Source organism: Lepus europaeus, chromosome 5, assembly GCF_033115175.1.
Source record: "Lepus europaeus isolate LE1 chromosome 5, mLepTim1.pri, whole genome shotgun sequence".
In the NCBI taxonomy this organism is placed as follows: Eukaryota; Metazoa; Chordata; class Mammalia; order Lagomorpha; family Leporidae; genus Lepus; species Lepus europaeus.
This window is the reverse complement of record NC_084831.1, coordinates 56,940,239-56,958,870: the sequence shown is the minus strand read 5'-3', so window position 1 is coordinate 56,958,870 and position 18,632 is coordinate 56,940,239. Positions and strand designations below refer to the sequence as shown.

The 18,632-nt window shown below is 48.2% G+C and overlaps 1 pseudogene; it reads left to right on the top strand.

Moving 5' to 3' along the window:
• LOC133759104 (probable ATP-dependent RNA helicase DDX43) overlaps positions 1-15,023 on the top strand; it is a 64,080-nt pseudogene extending 49,057 nt beyond the window's left edge.
• Positions 15,024-18,632: the final 3,609 nt, after the last annotated feature.

Sequence of the window (18,632 nt, the reverse complement as noted above, 5' to 3'; positions counted from 1 at the left end):
AATGCCATTACCCCACCTCCACATGCACACACACACCATTTGGAAATTCAAAATAAGAATATCGCCTGAGAATAAACCTATGAGATAAGTAACAAATGAGAGCAGAAAAAGCCAACCTATCTAAAAGGAAGAATGTGGCTAACTGTAAGATGGTTGGTCGACAACTGGAGTAAAGAGACAGGGAAAATAGAATGATAATAGCTTTATGTAGCATTCTGACCTCAGAATCAGCCTTTAAGGCATTTTGGCCCAGCTGAAAAGCCAGTGAGAGCATTTCAGGCATGGAAAGCCAAGACACTGTGGCAAAAAGTGTCCTATATGAAAGATCTCTATGGGTGAGACTCCAGTGGAAAGAAGTGGTCATCAAAGAAGGATGTACTTTTCTCTAAAGGGAGGAGAGAACTTTGCTATGATCTTATCTAAATACTGAAGGAATTTGTGGATTCAAAAGGCTTCCATAGCCTGGCAGCTCATGTCAAGAGCCTCTGGTGATCACTGATATCATACATAAGAGTGTTAATTGTTTTTTTGTTTTTTTTTTTTTGACAGGCAGAGTGGACAGTGAGAGAGAGACAGAGAGAAAGGTCTTCCTTTTGCCGTTGGTTCACCCTCCAATGGCCGCCGTGGTAGCGCGCTGCGGCCGGCGCACCGCGCTGATCCGATGGCAGGAGCCAGGTGCTTCTCCTGGTCTCCCATGGGGTGCAGGGCCCAAGGACTTGGGCCATCCTCCACAAGAGTGTTAATTGTTAAGTTAACAACAGGAGTCACTGTGTACTAACTTCCCATGCAGGACCTCTGTCCTCAAAGAATTGTATTATGAGAGTTAATGGTAAAACTTGTTCTCAAAGACTAAACTTCATTTTAGTGTATTAAGTGGAGGATATTCCTAGGTCTCATAAGTTATAGTTATATCTAAATGCTTGTAAAAGATGTATTATTCTTGGATTATTCTTTAAAGTTAATTAAGTTTCTCCCAAAAAAAATGCTTTAAAAAAAAAAAGTGAAATCAGCTTTGAGACACAATGACTTTGAACAGCCCTTGTCTTGACTGTTGAGGAACAGGGTTTTTTTTTTGTTTGTTTGTTTGTTTGTTTTTTTCATACAATTTGTTAGTATAGAGTTAATCTTCTGTGTGTAAAGTTAATTGAAAAATAAGACTGGGAATAAGAGAGGGAGGAGGAAGAGGAGTGAGAGTGTGGGTAGGAGGATGGGTACGATGGGAAGAATCACTATGTTCCTAAAGTTATATCTATGAAACCCATGAAGTTTGTATTCCTTAAATAAAAGGTTTCTGTGGAAAAAAAAAAAAAGGAAAAGGAGAGACAGGCAAATCACAGAGGCAATGGAGAAAAATAACCCTGGGTGCCTGAACACTTGGTTCTTGTGACCCATTTATCTATATACTAGAGATGGATACAGCAGGCTATCATGGCTGGAGATCAACTCTACTATTGCAGAATACTCCAGTCTTCAGGAGAAATTAAAGGACATCCCACATTGCACTCAGAAGAGAAGTGTTTTTAATACTTCTGAGCTATTGTGTTGTGTGCTAGAGGGAATGAGAAGGCTGACTGAAGTGGAGTAAGCAAATAATTACAAGACCTATTGTGATTTTTCAGCCAACATATTCTGAAATGTAAAAAATTACAAAGAATCTACAAAAAAAGTATAACTAGTAAGCATGTTTAATAAGTTTGCAGGAAGCAAAATTAATATACAAAAACCAATTGTATTTCCAGGAAGTATCAGTAAATCATTTGAAAGTTAATTAAATTAATCTGATTCATAGTAGTATTGGCACAGTTTGAATAGAATTTTGCTCCTAAACTCATGCAGATGGCTAAATCCCAAAGTCGTAAATTGATAGTACTAAGGGGATAGAAAAAAAAATTTTTTTTTTTGACAGGCAGAGTGGATAGTGAGAGAGAGAGACAGAGAGAAAGGTCTTCCTTTTTGCCGTTGGTTCACCCTCCAATGGCCGCTGCGGCTGGCGCATTGTGCTGATCCGAAGCCAGGAGCCAGGTGCTTCTCCTGGTCTCCCAAGCAGGTACAGGGCCCAAGGACTTGGGCCATCCTCCTCTGCCTTCCCCGGGCCATAGCAGAGAGCTGGCCTGGAAGAGGGGCAACCAGGATAGAATCCGGCACCCCGACCGGGACTAGAACCCGGTGTGCCGGCGCCGCAAGGCGGAGGATTAGCCTGTTAAGCCACGGCACTGGCCGGGGATAGAAATTTTTTAAGGATTTATTTTTTATTTATTTGAGATGCAGAGTTACACAGAGAGAGGGACAGAGAGATCTTCCAGCCACTGGTTCACTCTCCAGATGGCATCAATGGCTAGGGCTGTGCCAGGCTTGAAGCCAGGAACTCAGAGCTTCTTCAAGGTCTCATAACGGGGTACAGGGGCCCAAGCATGAGGGCCATCTTCCTCTGCTTTCCCAGGCACAACAAGTGGGAGCTGGATTGGAAGAGGAGTAGCTGGGACATGAAACTGTGCCCACATGGGGTGCAGCATCACAGGCAACAGCTATACTTGTTATTAAGTCTGGCCCCCAGTAGGATATTTTTTAATGAAAAGCTGCTCCTAAAATGTAGGGAAGTGCAAAGAAGCCAGAACAGCAAAGGATTTTTACAAAGAAATGTAGTCTATAGCCTGTATGTGCCACCCTGAACACACCAAATCTCATCTGAAAAAGAAATACAAAGTTGGAGTACTTTATCTGATTCTAAAACTTACTACAACACTACAATGATCAAGGAAGTGAATGATTACACCAATAGAGATGAGCATTAATGAAAGACAATAGAAATCCCAGTAATAGAACTTCAAATATATGGTTAATTGATTTTTAAGAAAGGTCCCAGGTAATTTAATCAGGAAAGCTTGGTTTTTTTCGACAGAAGGTACTAGAACATCTTAACAACCATATGTAAAAAAATGAAATAAGCCTTACCTTATATCACATCCACAACTTGAGCAAAACAGGACAAAATCTTTTGCAACATTGGAATGAGGCAGATTTCTTTTTTCTTTTTTTAAGAGTGGGATGAGAGTTGTGTTTTTGGTTTGTTTGTTTTTAAATATTTTATTGTATGTATTTGAGAGGCAGAGTTACAGACAGAGAGGGAGAAACAGAGAGAAAGTCTTCTATCTACTGGTTCACTCCCCAGGTGGCTGCAATTGCCAGAGCTGAGCCAATCTGAAGCCAGGAGCCAGGAGCTTCTTCCATGTCTTCCATGTGAGTGCAGGGGCCCAAGCACTTGGGCCATCTTCTACTGCTTTCCCAGGCCATAGCAGAGGGCTGGATCAGAAGAGGAGCATCCAGGACTTGAACCAGTGCCCATATGGGATTTTGGCATCCATATGGGATTCTGGCACTGCAGGCAGAGGCTTAGCCTACTGTACCACACTGCCGACTATGAGGCAGATTTCTTCCAAATGCACACAAAAAGCATGAACAATCACACACGATAGATTAAAAGTTTCGCTCTTCAAAGGACCAGTGAGAACATGAAAATATTTGTTAAAAATATATCTGAAAAAGAACTTGTATTTAGAACCTATAAAGAACTTCTAAAATATAGAAATAAGATAACCCAGTAAGAAATGACCATTGTGGCATAGAAGGTTAAGCCACTGCTTACAATGTTGGGATCCTACATGGCACCAGTTTGAGTGCAGCTGCTCCACTTACAATTTAGCTCCCTGCTAATGTGTCTGGTAAAGCAGCAGAAGGTGGTCCAAGTGCTTGGGCCCCTGCACCAACATGGGAGACCAGGATGGAGTTCCAGGCTACTGGCTTTGACCCTGCCCAGCGCTGGCTGTTGTGGGCATTTGGGGAGATAATCAGCAAAGGAAGATCTCTGTCTCCCTTTTTCTCTGTAAATCTGCCTTTCAAATAAATAAATAAATAAATATTTAAATAAATAAATATGTAAAATTGAGCAAAATATTTGAATAGTTACTTCACCAAAGAAGATATATAAATGACAAACAAGCACATGAAAAGATGCTTAATATTAATCATCAGAAAAGTGCAAATGAAAACCAAAAAGTGATACCACCACACACCTACTACAATGGCTAAAACAAAAAACAATGACAAAGTGTTGGCCAGGATATGGAGAAACAAACTTTGCTTTGGGAGAGGGGGTTGTAAATTAGTACAGCTACTTTGAAAACTGTTTGGCACTGTTAAAAAGGTTAAACAGGGGCAGACATTGTTGCACGTCAGGTTAAGCCACCACTTGGGACACATACATCCCATACTGGAGTGCCAGTAGAGTTCTGGCTGTGCTGCTTCTAATCCAGCTCCTTGCTAACGCATACTGGGAGGCAGTAGATGATGGTTCAAGTGTTTGAATCCTTGCCATCCATGTGGGATACGTTCCAGGCTCCTGGTTACGGCCTGGCCCAGCCCTGGCTTTTGTGGGCATTTGGGGAGAGAAACAGCAGCTGGCAGGTATCTCTCTCTGTCTCTCTCTCTCTCTATCATTCTGCCTTTCAAGAGTATGAACAAGGGTCAGCACTATGGTGTAGTGGGTAAGCCCACTTAAGTCCTTGGACCCCTGCACCCATGTGGGAGACCTGGAAAAAGCTCCTGGCTCCTGGCTTCAGATTGGCCCAGCTCCAGCCATTGTGGCCATTTGGGGAGCACACCAGCAGAAGGAAGACATTTCTCTCTCTCTCTCTTTCTCTGCCTCTCTGTAATTCTGCCTTTCAAACAAATAAATTAAAAATAAAAATAAAAAATACTGAACATACACTCACCACTGAAATTAGCAATTCAAATCTTCAGTCCTAGGTATCTACCCAAGAAGAATAAAAATGTATGTTCACACAAATAATAGTATACAAATACTTGTAGAATTATTATTCATGAGTTCCCCAAAACTGGAAACAACATCTAGCACCTGATGAATCAATACACAGAATGTTGTGTATCTATAGAGTGGAATATTATTCACAGTACAAGCATTACATGAGTAAAATGAGTCAGACACAAAAGATTATATATGCTATGAATCTGTATAAATGAAAATTCTAGGAAAGGCAAAACTGTAGAGACAAAAAGATCAATGGTTGCCTAGGAGTAGGCGTGAGAGCAGAGATGGATGTTTCGAGCAGGCATGAGAGAACCTTTTGTGGTGATAAAAGTGTTCCAAAATTGAACAGAGGTGGTGGCTGTGTCATTGTATAAATTTACAAAAATTCAACAAAGCTTATATTTAAAGTGGCTTACTTGTAAGGTATGGAGACTAAATCTCAATAACAAAGTTTAAAAGATAAAACAGACACCTAACTTCTTCATGGCAGCTCTGCTTTGGCTCACCTCTGAAGTATCTGGTGCCTGAGTAACTCTGGGCTAAGATTCACCTTGACTTCTCCTCCGAGTACCCTAGGATGACCTTGTGAGAGACCTTGAATGGATGATTAGTGAGCAGTTCCAACTCTGGGATGACCACCATTTTCTTGGAGGCAGTTAGAAGGAGAAAGTGGGCACGACAGAGGCACATCTGTGATTACATGATCAGGATGGTGAAGACCTTAAAATCATGTCCCAGGCATTCATCACTCCTTTTCTAGAAAATACTTTGTGGTCTTTTCTATGCCAAGTCAGAGCTTTGGGTATAAACCAATTAACATTACTAACAAGGTCATTGCTCTCATGCCTATATTCTGGTAGTATGAAGATGACCACGGATGGCAGGAGGTAGAAACTGATGTTGTCAGACAGACAAGCAAAAGTAATAAAACAAGTGTTCTGTAGTCAAAAGGGTGATTCTACAGAAAGACCGAACCACAAGAGGGAGCCAGTCATACGAAGACCAGAGGGGAAGCATTTTAGTCTCGTTTTAAAACTGCCCCTAGCTCCTTGGAGCTCTATTCCCTCTTCACCCGGGTAAAATCTCAGGCACAATCAATATAATCAATGACTCCCTAAACTCTCTTACTACCTTACTTTTGCCGTGCTGGTTTGTAAAACCACAACTCAAGTTGAGTCCAACTTTCCACTTGGATTCTGCCTGCACGAAGTCACAGGTGGAAAACAGATGCAGACACACTCACCACACTGCCTGGGCTCACTCTAAACCTGTCCCTAGGACTTGAGCAGACCTTACTGTTTGTCAGCCCGTCTTAATTTCCCTGTTCCAATCCCTTTCCTACTGCAGTGAAGGTTAAGCCACCACTTGGGACTGTTTCACCCTACTCACCTCTCCCTCATCCTCACCCTTTGCTTAGACTATGCCTCATAGAGACAGCTAAAGAATCAGAAGAGAACTCCCATGGACTCTTATTACATCCATGCATCCACACAGGTGTACCCCATCAGGCTTGGCCTCACCTGTCCCACAGGACAGGTGCGCCTATGCAAAAGCCTCCACTTGTGCATTTGATCCCCCCACTCTTGAAAACTCAAGAACACCAAGCTAGCAAATCTTCCCTCTCTATCACACATCATCATTGTTGCCTCTACTGGGCCATTTCTATTCATATACAATCATGCTGTCCTTTAAACTATTGTAAAAACAAACAAAAATCTTCTCTTGACTCTGCTTCTGTTATTGGTTATCATCTTAATACCCTGGATCTCTGCAGTCAATTGTCTGCACTAGCTGTTGCCTCTCATTCCTCTTTTCCTATTCTCTCTGAAATTCTTTATAATCTTGCTTTTGAGACACCACAAAATTGAGCTAAAACTGGTCTTTCCAAAGCCAATAAAATAAATAAAATTCAGATCCTATCATAAAGAAGAAAGAACAAGACAGCCTTAAGTAAGAGAAGAAGTCGGGGTAGGGAAGGGATACTGAATTATTGCAATTAGACTGACTACCTGTATCATAAGAATTCCTACATAATTGCCTCCTTTCTACTCCATTTTGACCAATCTACTACCCATGTACTTTTCTCATTATCTCTGGCATCCACTATTGGCCAGCTCCTAAAAGCAGGCTGTTAGAGTGGAATCTGAACATCAGACTAATCTGATTGAGGGGAAAGAGGAGTAAAAGAAAATCATAGCAATGAAAGAGCTTTAATTTCATGTTTTCTTACCTCTGAAAACAATGTAAAACCTCAAAAACCTAAAAGTCTCTTTACCCCAAACAGAAATAAGTTAAAACGAGTCTGAGAAAGAATTTCACCCAAACAATATCCCTCTATTCTAAATGAATGTAGTTGCTGTTTTGGGTAGTTGTGGAGTTACCCATTTCTATAGCTAGCCTGCCAGGCATTTTATATGTACCTTGGAGAGCTTTAAGAATCTGACTGCAGGGGTAGACATTGTGGCATAGCGGGTTAAGCCATCACATCGGACCACCACATCCCTTTGAGTGCTGGTTCAAGTCCTAGCTATTCTGATTCAGCTTCCTGCTCATGTATCCTGGGGGGCAGCAGATGATGGCTTAAGTGCTTGGGCCCCTGCAACCCACATGGGAAACCCAGATCAAGTTCAGGTTTTCTGGCTTCAGCCTGTCCAGCCCTTGCTGTTGGAAGTATCCGGGGAGTGACTCAGCAGATAGAAGCTCACTCTCCCTCTCATCTCTCTACTTCCCTCCTCTTCTGCATGTTCTGTCACTCTTTCCTCTTTTTTTTTTTTTTTTTTTTTTTAGGATTTATTTATTTGAAAGGTGGAGCTGTGCGGGGGAGGGTGGGGAGAGAGAAACAGAGAGAGAGGTCTTCCATCTGCTGGTTCACTCCAAAAATGGCTACAATGGCCAGAGCTGGGCCAATCTGAGCCAGGCGACTAGAGCCTCCTTCAGGTTTCCCACATGGGTGCAGGGGCCCAAGCACTTGGGCCATCTTCTACTGCTTTCCCAGGCCACAGCAGAGAGCTAGATTGGAAGTAGAGCAGCTGGGACACAAACCAATGCTCATATGGGATGCCAGCATCACAGGCTTAAGCTGTTGGGCCCAAATTTGACAAAATGAAATAAAAAAGAATAGAGTATAAATTATCAGAGTATGTCTGAGTATGTATTATGCATACTCCGAATAAGACATAAGTCATGACATTTTGGTTTCTCTTGGTGAAGAGATTTGATGTGAATCATATAATAAAATTTATTTATTTTATTTGAAAGGCAGAGATACAGAAAGACAGAGAGAGAGATCTCCCATCTGCTGATTCATTCCCCAAATGCCCTCAACAGCCAGGGCTGGGTCAGGGGGAAGCCAGGAACCAGGAACTTCATCTGAATCTTCCTGGTAGATGGCAGATATCCAAGTACTTGAGCCATCATGGGCTGCCTCCAGGCTACACATAAGCTGGAACTGGAATGCAGAGTTAAGATCAGCATGGGAACCCAGGCTTTCCACTTTGGGATGCAGGTGTCCCTTGCAGTGGCTTAACCACTAAGCCCAACGCCTGCCCTAGAAAATTAGAATTCCAAAAATTGAAGGCGCTCGTCTAGATCCATTCATAATGCAACAACCAGTGCAGGCAGGATGAACTAATCAATGTTGGAGGACATTTGGAAAATTTCCACACCATTCTCAGCATCATATGTCACCAGATGTGCGCAGAAACAGGAAATCCAGGGTCCTTTAGAGAGGGGCTTTTGCACAGAATACCAGGAAGAAGAGCTTGAGATCTGTCTCTAAATTAAATTACCATAATGGAGGCTTCACACTTTGTGAGCCACTGTCTCAGACTTGATTCATTTGCATTTCTTGTCCATCTTTTTGCAGAAGGCAAGACAGAAAGGTGGCAGCTGTGTGGCAAATTCTGTGATCCATTCAGTTTAGATCGGGAGGCCAGCCGGCAGCTGGGAAAAATGATCTTGCCCACAGCCCTGGAGAGAGAGCTGGCAAGGGTGAAATTCTTATGTAGGTTCCAGCCAACTAATCTGGGGTTCAGGGCAGAGCTCCAGTTCCAGGAGAGAATAATGGAAAGAATGAACAGGAACTGGGGCAGAAGCCCAGATATTAAACGAGGCACATGGGTGGCCAGGCCCATCCTCAGGCACACTGCAATCCAAATTCATACCTGCAGAGCTCCAGAGCTCCATGGCTGGTTTTGAAGAAGTAGCAAGGAGTTTTCATGTGGATCAGGGACAGGGAAGAGAGGTTTATCAAACACAAAGGCAGGAAGAGAGACAGGGGAGAGGCAAGTTAATCAATCAGACTGGCACGAGCAGGGTTGCCAGATAAAATATAAGATGTCTACTTCTATTTGGATTTCAGATAAACAGTACCTAGATTTTAGTATATGTAAATGCCCTGCAGTATTTGGAACATCAAGAAATTATTATTGATGTGACATTTTAGACTTAACTGGGCATCTTGTACTTTTCTCTGCTAAATCTGGCAACTCTACCGGGGTGGTATGGAGGATGAGGCTGGGAGGCTTGGCAGAGCCAGATCACAAAGGCTTTTGTGTGCCATGCCTGGCAGACAATGGGAAGCCATGAAAGTTTTTAAACAGGGGAAGAATATAATCAGGTTTGCATTTTAGAATCATCATGTAACAGCCCTGTAGAGAACAAAAGAGTTCAGAAGGACAGGAATCGAAAGACCAGAAAGCTGTTTAGACAGTGCAGAGTTGGGAGGGAACCGAAGATAAATTCACTCACTCTACAATCCTGTCTAATGTTAATGAGACACGCAGGGTCCCTTGGATTGTAGACACAAACTATTCTTTATTTTTTAAATCATTTTATTTATTTATTTTTTTATTTTTGACATGCAGAGTAGACAGTGAGAGAGAGAGAGAGACAGAGAGAAAGGTCTTCCTTTACCGTTGGTTCACCCTCCAAATGGCCGCTGCGGCTGGTGCACCGTGCTGATCCGAAGCCAGGAGTCAGGTGCTTCTGGTCTCCCATGCGGGTGCAGGGCCCAAGCACTTGGGCCATCCTCCACTGCACTCCCGGGCCACAGCAGAGAGCTGGACAGGAAGAGGAGCAACCGGGATAGAATCCGGTGCCCCGACCGGAACTACAACCCGGTGTGCTAGCACTGCAGGCCGCGCCGGCCAGACACAAACTATTCTTTCAAGAGCTACCACAGAACAAGAAAGTCCTGGCTATGGGGATATATACAAACACATGTATATATTGTATGTTTGTATAGATTTCATTTTGCCCAAATCTTGTATCAATCACACATCTTTTTAAAAATATTTATTTACTTTTATTAATTCGAAAGACAAAGGATGGGGGGAGAGCAAGAGTGAAAGCAAGAGAAAGAGATCTTCTATTCAGTGTGTTCCCTCCCCAAATGCCTGCAACAGCCATGACCATGACAGCAGTGGCTGAAGCCAAGAGCTCTGAACTCAACTGGGGTCTCCCATGTGAGTGACAGGGACCCAAGTAACTGAGCCTTCATCTTCTGCCTTCAAGGGTGTCCATTAACAGGAAGCTGGACTGGAAGCAGAGAGGCTGAGACTTAAACCAGTATAGGGTGCGGGCATCCCAACAATCACACATTTCTGCAGGAAACTAGAAAGGTATGTGTAGATATCAATCTCTCAATAGACCAATCCCAATGTCTCATTCACCACTGAATCCCCAATAAGTAATCAATAAACATTTGTTGAATGAAGTACTATTAAATTACGAGTTCCTTGAGGGCAAAGTCTATGTCTTCATCATGTTCATTTCTTTAGTACCTGATCCAAGGCAGGGAATACGTTTCTCAGAAAACACTAGCTCTTGGGGCTGGCACTGTGGTGTAGTAGATAAAGCCGCCAGCATCCTATATGGGAGCCAGTGTGAGTCCTGGCTGGTCCACTTCCGATCCAGCTCTCTGCTATGGCCTGGGATGGCCCAAATCCTTGGGCCCCTGCGCTTGCGTGGGAGACTCAAAGAAGTTCCTGGCTCCTGGCTTCAGATTGACATAGCTCTGGCTGTTGGGGCCAATTGGGGAGTGAACAAGCAGTTGGAAGACTTCTCTCTCTCTCTCTCTACTTCTCCTTCTCTCTGTGTAACTGTGACTTTCAAGTAAAATAAATAAATCTTAAAAAAAAAAACAAAACTGTAGCCCTTGATTAAAGTGGTATAATTAATTAACCATCAGAAATGCTTCTATTAGAGGCCAGCTCCGTGGTGTAGCAGGTAAAGCTGCTGCCTGCAGTGCTGGCATCCCATATGGGCACTGGTTTAAGACCTGGCTGCTCCACTTCCATCCAGCTCTCTGTTATGGCCTGGTAACACAGTAGAAGAGAGAGAATATAGAGATCCCTATCCATTGGCTCATTCCTCCAAATGCCCACAACAGCTGGGACTGGGCCACACCAAAGCTAGGAGACTGGTACTCAATCTGGATCTTCCACATGGGTGACAGGGACCCAACTACTTGAGCCATCACTTGCTGCCTCCCAGGGTCTGCATTGATAGGAAGCTGGAATCAAAAGCAGACTGGGACTGGAACCCAGGCACTCTGATATGGGATACTGGCATCTTAACCACTTTGCTAAATGCCTGTCCCAAGATGGAAATTTAAAGGTGATATTTTTCATGTATGTGAAAATTTGAAATTTTTGAGGTGCATTTTTCTAACTCTTCCATGACTCTTGTCATTACATAGATAGTGCTAACTGGACCTTCACTATATGCACCTCAGGTAGATCATCAAAAAATGCTGTGAACAATGAGCTCTCCAGCTCACCAGGGTCAGTCCTGTCACAGCCTTCTCCAAAGCTGAAGTGTGAACTTCCTGAGGGGTGGGCCTCTTCTGCTTCTCTTCAGGGTTACAGAACTTCCACTAATCATAGGTTTGTTGAATTTTCGAGAACATGTGTGAGATCCATACAAATGCAGTTTCAAAAAATTATTATAGCTGCCTTTTATTGAAGATTATGTTCCAAGTATCATGCTGGCACTTTAAATATACTCTATTAAATATCAGTCCTGAAAATTCTTCTTTCTAGGTGTTATTATGGATCAAGAAGCTGACAATCACAAGTGAAAAGTAATAGACTGACAGGGGATGGCACAGCAGATTGGCAGAGCTGAGATTAATACTGGCTCCAAAGTCCTTGCTTCATGACTCCAAGAACTGTCATTTAAAAAAAAAAGTATTGTCCAGTGGTGTTTAAAACTAGTGGCTTTTCAAAAATTATTTCATTACTTATCTGAATGGCAGAGAGAGAAAAAAGACAGGGCTCCCATCAACTGGTTCACTCCCAAAATAGCTACAACAGGTAGGGCTGGCCCAGGCCAGAGCCAGAAGCCTGGGACTCAGTCTGGGTCTCCCATGTGGGTGGCGGGGATTCAAGTAGTTTAGCCATTGCCTGCTGATTCCCAGGGTGCGCATTAGCAGGAAGCTGGCATCAGGAGTGGAACTGGTTCTTGGACACAGGCACTCCAATAGAGGATGCAGGCATCCCAAGCAGTATCATAAGTACTACACCAAACACTTACCCCAAGAAATTACCATTTTTCAAGTGTGTGTTAGAAAGATGGCAGATGGGGCTGATGCTGTAGTGTAGGGGGTGAAGCCACCACCTGCAGTGCCAGCATCCTTTATGGGCACCAGTTCAGCTTCTAGTCCAGCTCTCTGCTGTGGCCTGTGAAAGCAGAAGATGTCCCAAGTCCTTGGGCCCCTGTACCCATGAGGGAGACTCGGAAGAAGCTCCTGGCTTCAGATCGGCGCAGCTCCGACCATTGCGGCCATCTGGGGAGTGAACCAGCCAATGGAAGACCTCTCTCCTCTCTCTCTCTCTCTGCCTATGCCTCTCTGTAAATCTGCCTTTCAAATAAATAAATAGATATTTTTCTAAAAAGAAAGAAAGAAAGATGGCAGATGGTCAGGGGTACCCACAAAACCTGTTTTTAATCAGCAGCTATGGTAATACTCCTGAGGAGTCATATTTGATCTTCTTTAAAATGATGTGTGAGTGCATGTGAGTGGAGGTATCTCCCATATCTTTTGAGCTATGATCTTTTTCTCTTCGTTCAGCTTTGTATGTATGGGAACAACTGACTATATAAATAAAAATTGGGCTCCATTTCCACCTTGCTGGAAGTTTATATTATTATACTTAATTATTAACACTGTTGTTATCGGTCATGAAACACAGGTGCTTCTTTTGATGTTAGTATCAGTCACACCAACTTCATCTACCCCATGCAAAGGAATACATGCAGTTGGCTAAAAAAACAAGAAACTTGGTCCGGCATTGAGGCACCGGTTTTAGTCCCAGCTGCTCCACTTCCAATCCAGCTCTCTGAGGTTGTACCTGGGAGAGCAGAGGAAGATGGTCCAATTGCTTGGGCCCCTGCACCCACATTGGAGAACTCCAAGAAGCTTCAGGCTTTTGGCTTTCCTTGTGGCCATTTGGGGAGTGAACTAGTGGATGGAAGATTTGTTTCTCTTTCTGTCTCTCCTTCTCTGTCTGTAACCCTGCCTTTCAAAGAAATAAAAAATAAACAAAAACCCAAACTATAAACTAGAACCTTGCCAGTCCAGATGTAAATGAACTCATTTGTAACAATCTGGACCCTCTTCTGAGCCGCAAATGTAAGTACTGCATCAGTTACTCTCTAGTCTTTAAGTTGTAGTTGTGCACTTTTCGTACTGATGCTGACATCTTTCTGGGCAGCCCTCTTTAACTTGCTCTCTGCCAGCCTCCCCACCCATCTCCCTGGATCCCAGGAACAATCCGGAGAGCTCATTAACCATGATGATTTGCTTCCAGCAGGGTTAAATTACAACTTAAACTTCACCAAACTTTCAGAGTCTGTGCAAGCAAAAGCAACTCCCAAAAGCAACTCCCAAAAGGCAAGGGTTGGCATAACTAACTTATTTATACGAATTAGAAAGAATTTACAGACAAGAAACCAAGTATGGTTTAAAAAAAAAAAGGAGGGGGGAGCAGTTGGTTAAAAAAAATTAAGCAAAATATGTTATGCCTGGCTCTGTAACTAAAGGAAGCTGCCAAAAATGACCTGCAAAGGTGTAGGGCTCAACAAGCACCTTCAGTGTTCTACCTCCACTGGAAACACGCGAGGAATTTCTCGGAGCTGGCTAGGATGGCATCAGGGAACAGAGCCTCTTCAGGGCTTCGTTCATTGCCAGGCATGCTAAATCCGGGCCACAGAAAATGAATATGGTGTGGCTCTCGCTCTCCAGACTACCCAGCGCCGAAGGCAACACCGCTACCGTTGGCAGGTACCACGGAATAGTCAGAAAAAGGACTCAGCGGGCACACACAGGGGTGGTGGTCAACTCTGTGAGTCCCTGAGAAGCCATCCACACAAGCCTCGCGGCGCGATGGTCCACGTAGCTCCGTGAGAAACGACTCACTCTCCCAGGGAAAGGTGAAGCCCAGGGAGAATTCAGTCAACGCTCAAGAAAGGGGGTGTTAGCAAGGCAAGCAATCCCACACCACTGCCGGGACGGGCCTGGCCTCCCGAGCGCTCTCCATCTTTAACCGCCAGGACGGAACGGTACAAAGCGGAATTCCTGCCCCGCACGCTCGCAGGTCGCCCTCGGTGTCCGCACCGCCCCCTCACCCCGTACCCCGCAACCCCTCCTGTCAGGTGAGCGGGGCTGCGTCCCAGCCCGGCGCTAAGGAAATGCGTGACGGAGCAGTCTCCACCGCTGCTCAGGCCTCGGCTTCCTCGCGGGGAAGCTGAGGCACGAGCCGACGCCGGCGTCCCTTTCGGCTCTGAATTCTGACACACGGGCGGAAACAAACACAAAAACCCCAAACAGAACGGAAACCTAAAGAGAAACAAAAGTGAAAGTGCCCAGAGGAAACACCACGAATCCAAAAGAGCGCAGAATTCTGCCTTTCCCCTGGAAAACGTGGCCGGCTGCGTTCGCAAATGTTTTGGGATTTTTCTTCCTCAGCCACCGCGAACTTGGGAGTCCACCGCGCCCTCCCAAGGTGGGTTCTTGGCGAATGCACCCGGCTCCGCGCAGCGGTCTTCGGAAGCCACCGCCCCCGACCCTGAACCACAATTGTTTAAGGTCTCTCCCCCAAATCAATCAATCCACGATGAGCGGTCCGCCCCGCACAAAACCGATCGCCATCCAACTCCACCTAAGGACGGGTCCCGCCTTGGGAAGAGCGAGTAGCAGGAGCAGCAGGACCCAAAGCAACCCCGGAGTTGCCATGCGGTTGTCACAAACAACTTCGTCGGGCAAACTGTTTTAAAACTTGGGAAACACGGTGGCCTCTCAAGGCTGTCATTCCCCTTCCCGGCCCTAGTGCGACTTCTCGGCTCCCCAGCCCGCAGCGCCACAGCCGCGGGGAGCCTGAGGGCGAGCAGCGGGGCGGACGGGCCAGCGGAGGCAGCCGGAGGAAGGGGCCAGGCTGACAGCTCCCTCGGGCTTGGGGGGCCAATGTGGGCCGGGGCAGGAGACCCCAAGGAGGGAGGGTGGGACCAGGAGCTACCCCGGCCAGGGACTCGCTAGCGCGGGAGGATGCTGGTGCCTCCCCGCCGCCCGCGGCGAAGAGGGCAGGGGGCGCGCACATGCGCGCGCGCACACCCTTCCCCTGGAGTTGGGTCTCGTCTCCCTTTTGTTTTTCTCCCTTCCCGGTCATGAGACCCGGAAGTTTTTTTTTTTTTTTTAATCCTGTCTCTCTCTCTCCCTTTTCCAATCCCCCAACCCCCCTCAATCTATCACATGGCAGAGATAGAATAAAAACAGAAAAATGGCGACGGTCACGTTGTGGCGAGCCTTGCTGCGTCATTAGATAATCCTCATGCAAATCGCGGCAAGAACAAAGGAAGGGGGGGCCCGGGACCCCCCAGGGGCGCAGGTGGGTGTGGGGCCGGCCAGCCAGGCGCGGGGGTGGCGGGCCACGCGCGGGGCCCTGCGCCCGCGGAGGCGGGAGGCGTGCGGCCGCGCGGGGCTCGAGGCGCCTGGTAGCGGCATCCGTGTGCGCGCCCATGCGCCGCCAAGGAGCGCCGGCCGCTGCGCGCGGGAGGCGGCCCGGGGCCGCGGGCAGCGGCCGGGGCGCAGAGAGAGGTGCCGGCGAGGCCGGGCGCGCACACGCACACGCACACGCACACGCAGCCGCGGGGCTCGGGCACTCGGCGCGCGCGCGCGCGGGGGGCGGGGGCCGGCCGGGCGGCGGGGTTGGGCGCCCGCCTGTAGCCGCGTCGAGGACCGCTCGCAGCTCGCCAGCTCCGGGTAGGCAGGGGCGCGGGGGCGGCGGGGCCCGGGCGGCTGGCGTGGGTGCCCCGGGCTGGGCTTGCTGTTGTGGTCGGGCTGTGGTATTTTTCCTGAGGGGCGGCCGCGCCCCTGGGCATTCCCGCGGTTTGCTGGGGCCCGCGCTGTAGTGTCAGGGCCCCCGGTCCCGGCCGAGGGCACGGGGAGCCCCCCGAGGGGCGGCGGCGGCGCGCAGGGGCGGGGCGGCCGTGTGTAAATGTTGCGCACTCGCTTTTCCCCACCCCCGCCTGGGCCAGGGTGCTGGCGTGGGTCCCTCGCCGTCCGGCGGCGACTGTAAATAGAGCCTGGACGTTGTTTACATGAAGGATCCGGCGGGAGGAGTCTGCGAGGAGGCGGCGGCGGCGGCGGAGGAGGAGGAGGAGGAGGAAGAAGAGGAGGAGGAGGCGGGGAGGGAGGAGAAAGACCGGAGTCCCCTCGGCGACGGCGGCAGCAGCGGCCAGGGGTGAGGGCGATTCCCGCTCGGCGCCCCGGGACTGGGCACCGCCACGAGGCCGGGCCGCTGGAGCCCTGGGTAGGAGGGCGAATAGGCGCGGGGCGGCGAGGGGCGCAGGCGGGCTGGCATTTTTAGCTCGCACCCTGCCACGCAGATTCTCCCGGGCCGAGAGAGGGAGTGTGGTGGGAGGGCGGGGAAGCCTCGATTTCCCTGCCCGCTCGGGAACGCCTTCCCCCCACTCCGTATTCTCGGGTTCCCAGTCCTTTTCCCGCTTCTCGCTGGGCTCACCTGTTTATTTCCATCACGCGGAGCTCGCGGTTTTCTGTAGGCAGGGGGAGGCAGTGTCTTTTATTAGAAACGTTATTGGGGAAGCGGGGTGGGGGGTGGGGGCGGGGGCGGGTTGCTCTGCTGTAATTTATGCTGGGCCAGGTCGGTTTTCAAGTAGGGGGAGGGGACTTGGAGGAGCCCAGCGGCTCCTGGCCGGAGCTGACCCCTGGGCTTCTCCCTGCCTTCCCGGGCGAGGAAGCCTCTCCTGCGCTTCGCTGCCTGCGCGCCAGCTGCCACCCTCCTGGAGAAAGACCGCACCTCTGCTCCGTCGCGCTCCGGAATAGAGGTGAGGCGGACACCCAGGGAATCCCCTGCTCGCCGGCGCTCGCGGCAGCACCCTGGAATTGGCCCCAAAGTGCTGCTTTCACCTGCTGGTGGCGGTGGGCACGGCTGTCCCCCCGCACCCTCCCGCCCCGGCAAGTTGTGCCCTGCAGATGTGTTGGGGTTTCCCCGTAGCCCTGGACCTGTCCCCGCCGACCAGCGGCGGAGAGCAGTGCGGTGACCGTCCCGGGCCGGTGCGCCGTTGGTTGGAAATCTCCCTTGGGCTTTCCAGGCTGCCTGCTGCCCTGCCACATCCCGCTTTCTTCTTCTTCTCTTGAGCTTAGCCCGGAGCCAGGCCCGAGCAGCCTGTCTCTGGCTTGCTTTCCGCGGCCCCACCCTGACCCCTCTTGGTTCTCCAGGCCTCCGGAGCAGAAGGCACACCCAACCCCAAGGGTTCCCGAACGGAGGAGGAAATGGAGAAGAGAAGGGGCTCGAATACCCCTACACTGGCTCCCTCTTCAAGCCTCTGGGTGTATCATCTCATTCTTGGCAGTGGGCTCTCCCACCTTATTTGCCCCTGGCCCTAGGATAGTTGCTGGGGGATAGGGTGTCACCTTCTCCCCTAGAGTGGGGCATCTCCCTTCTTTCCAGTCTTTCCATGTGTGAGCTATTTAGCCGGTAAAATAGGAAAGTGCTTGCTGGCGGATTGGAACTTGTTTTCTGTGCTGGCTGTTAACTAGCTGGGATCCTACAGGGAAGGAGGGAGAGCAGATGAGAAGGGGCCGTGCTCAGTTTCCCCCATCTGTGTCCCCAGCCTTGCCAGAGAAGACCCTTCTGTGAAAGCCCATGGTCTGCCTTCCATGACATCACCGCCCAAGCCCTTCCAACTTTAGCTTCAGAACAGGAAGAAGGCTCAAAATAGAACTACCTTAGGAATCCAGCTCCTTTCAAAGATCAACTTTTAAGTCAGCTGCGGGAGGAACACGGGGAACTTTGACATAGGCAGTGAGAAGGAAGAGAAAGCTGTTGAGTTTGTCACCGGCTGCTTTTCTGCCGTTTGCTGCAGAAAAGCCTTCCTCAAAGCAGACATGGGTACGTGGACCGATGACTGGTTAATAGAATGGTTTGAGGTTCATTTATTGCAGTATTCAGATGCTTCAGGGTGGCAATGCTAATAGGCACTTCGCAGAATGCGTGCAAGAGGGGGCTCCTGGAATGTGCTCTGCAGCCTGGGCTGAGCTGGAGAAGGTGGTTGGGTAGCTAGGAGGGAGGCAGAGAAGCGGAGGGTGCAGTGACAGGTGCTGTGTGTGTCAGTGGAGAGACGCTGCTCTTCAACAACGATGGTAACTTTTCCGGGTGACTAATATCCTGGGCAGAGAAGGATGGGTGTCAGAATGTTCCATCTTTACCTTGGAAATTAACTCCAGCTCTTTGAATGTTGATATCTCCCATCTGTCCCTGAATTGTGATGTGCCTTTCTCTCTAAG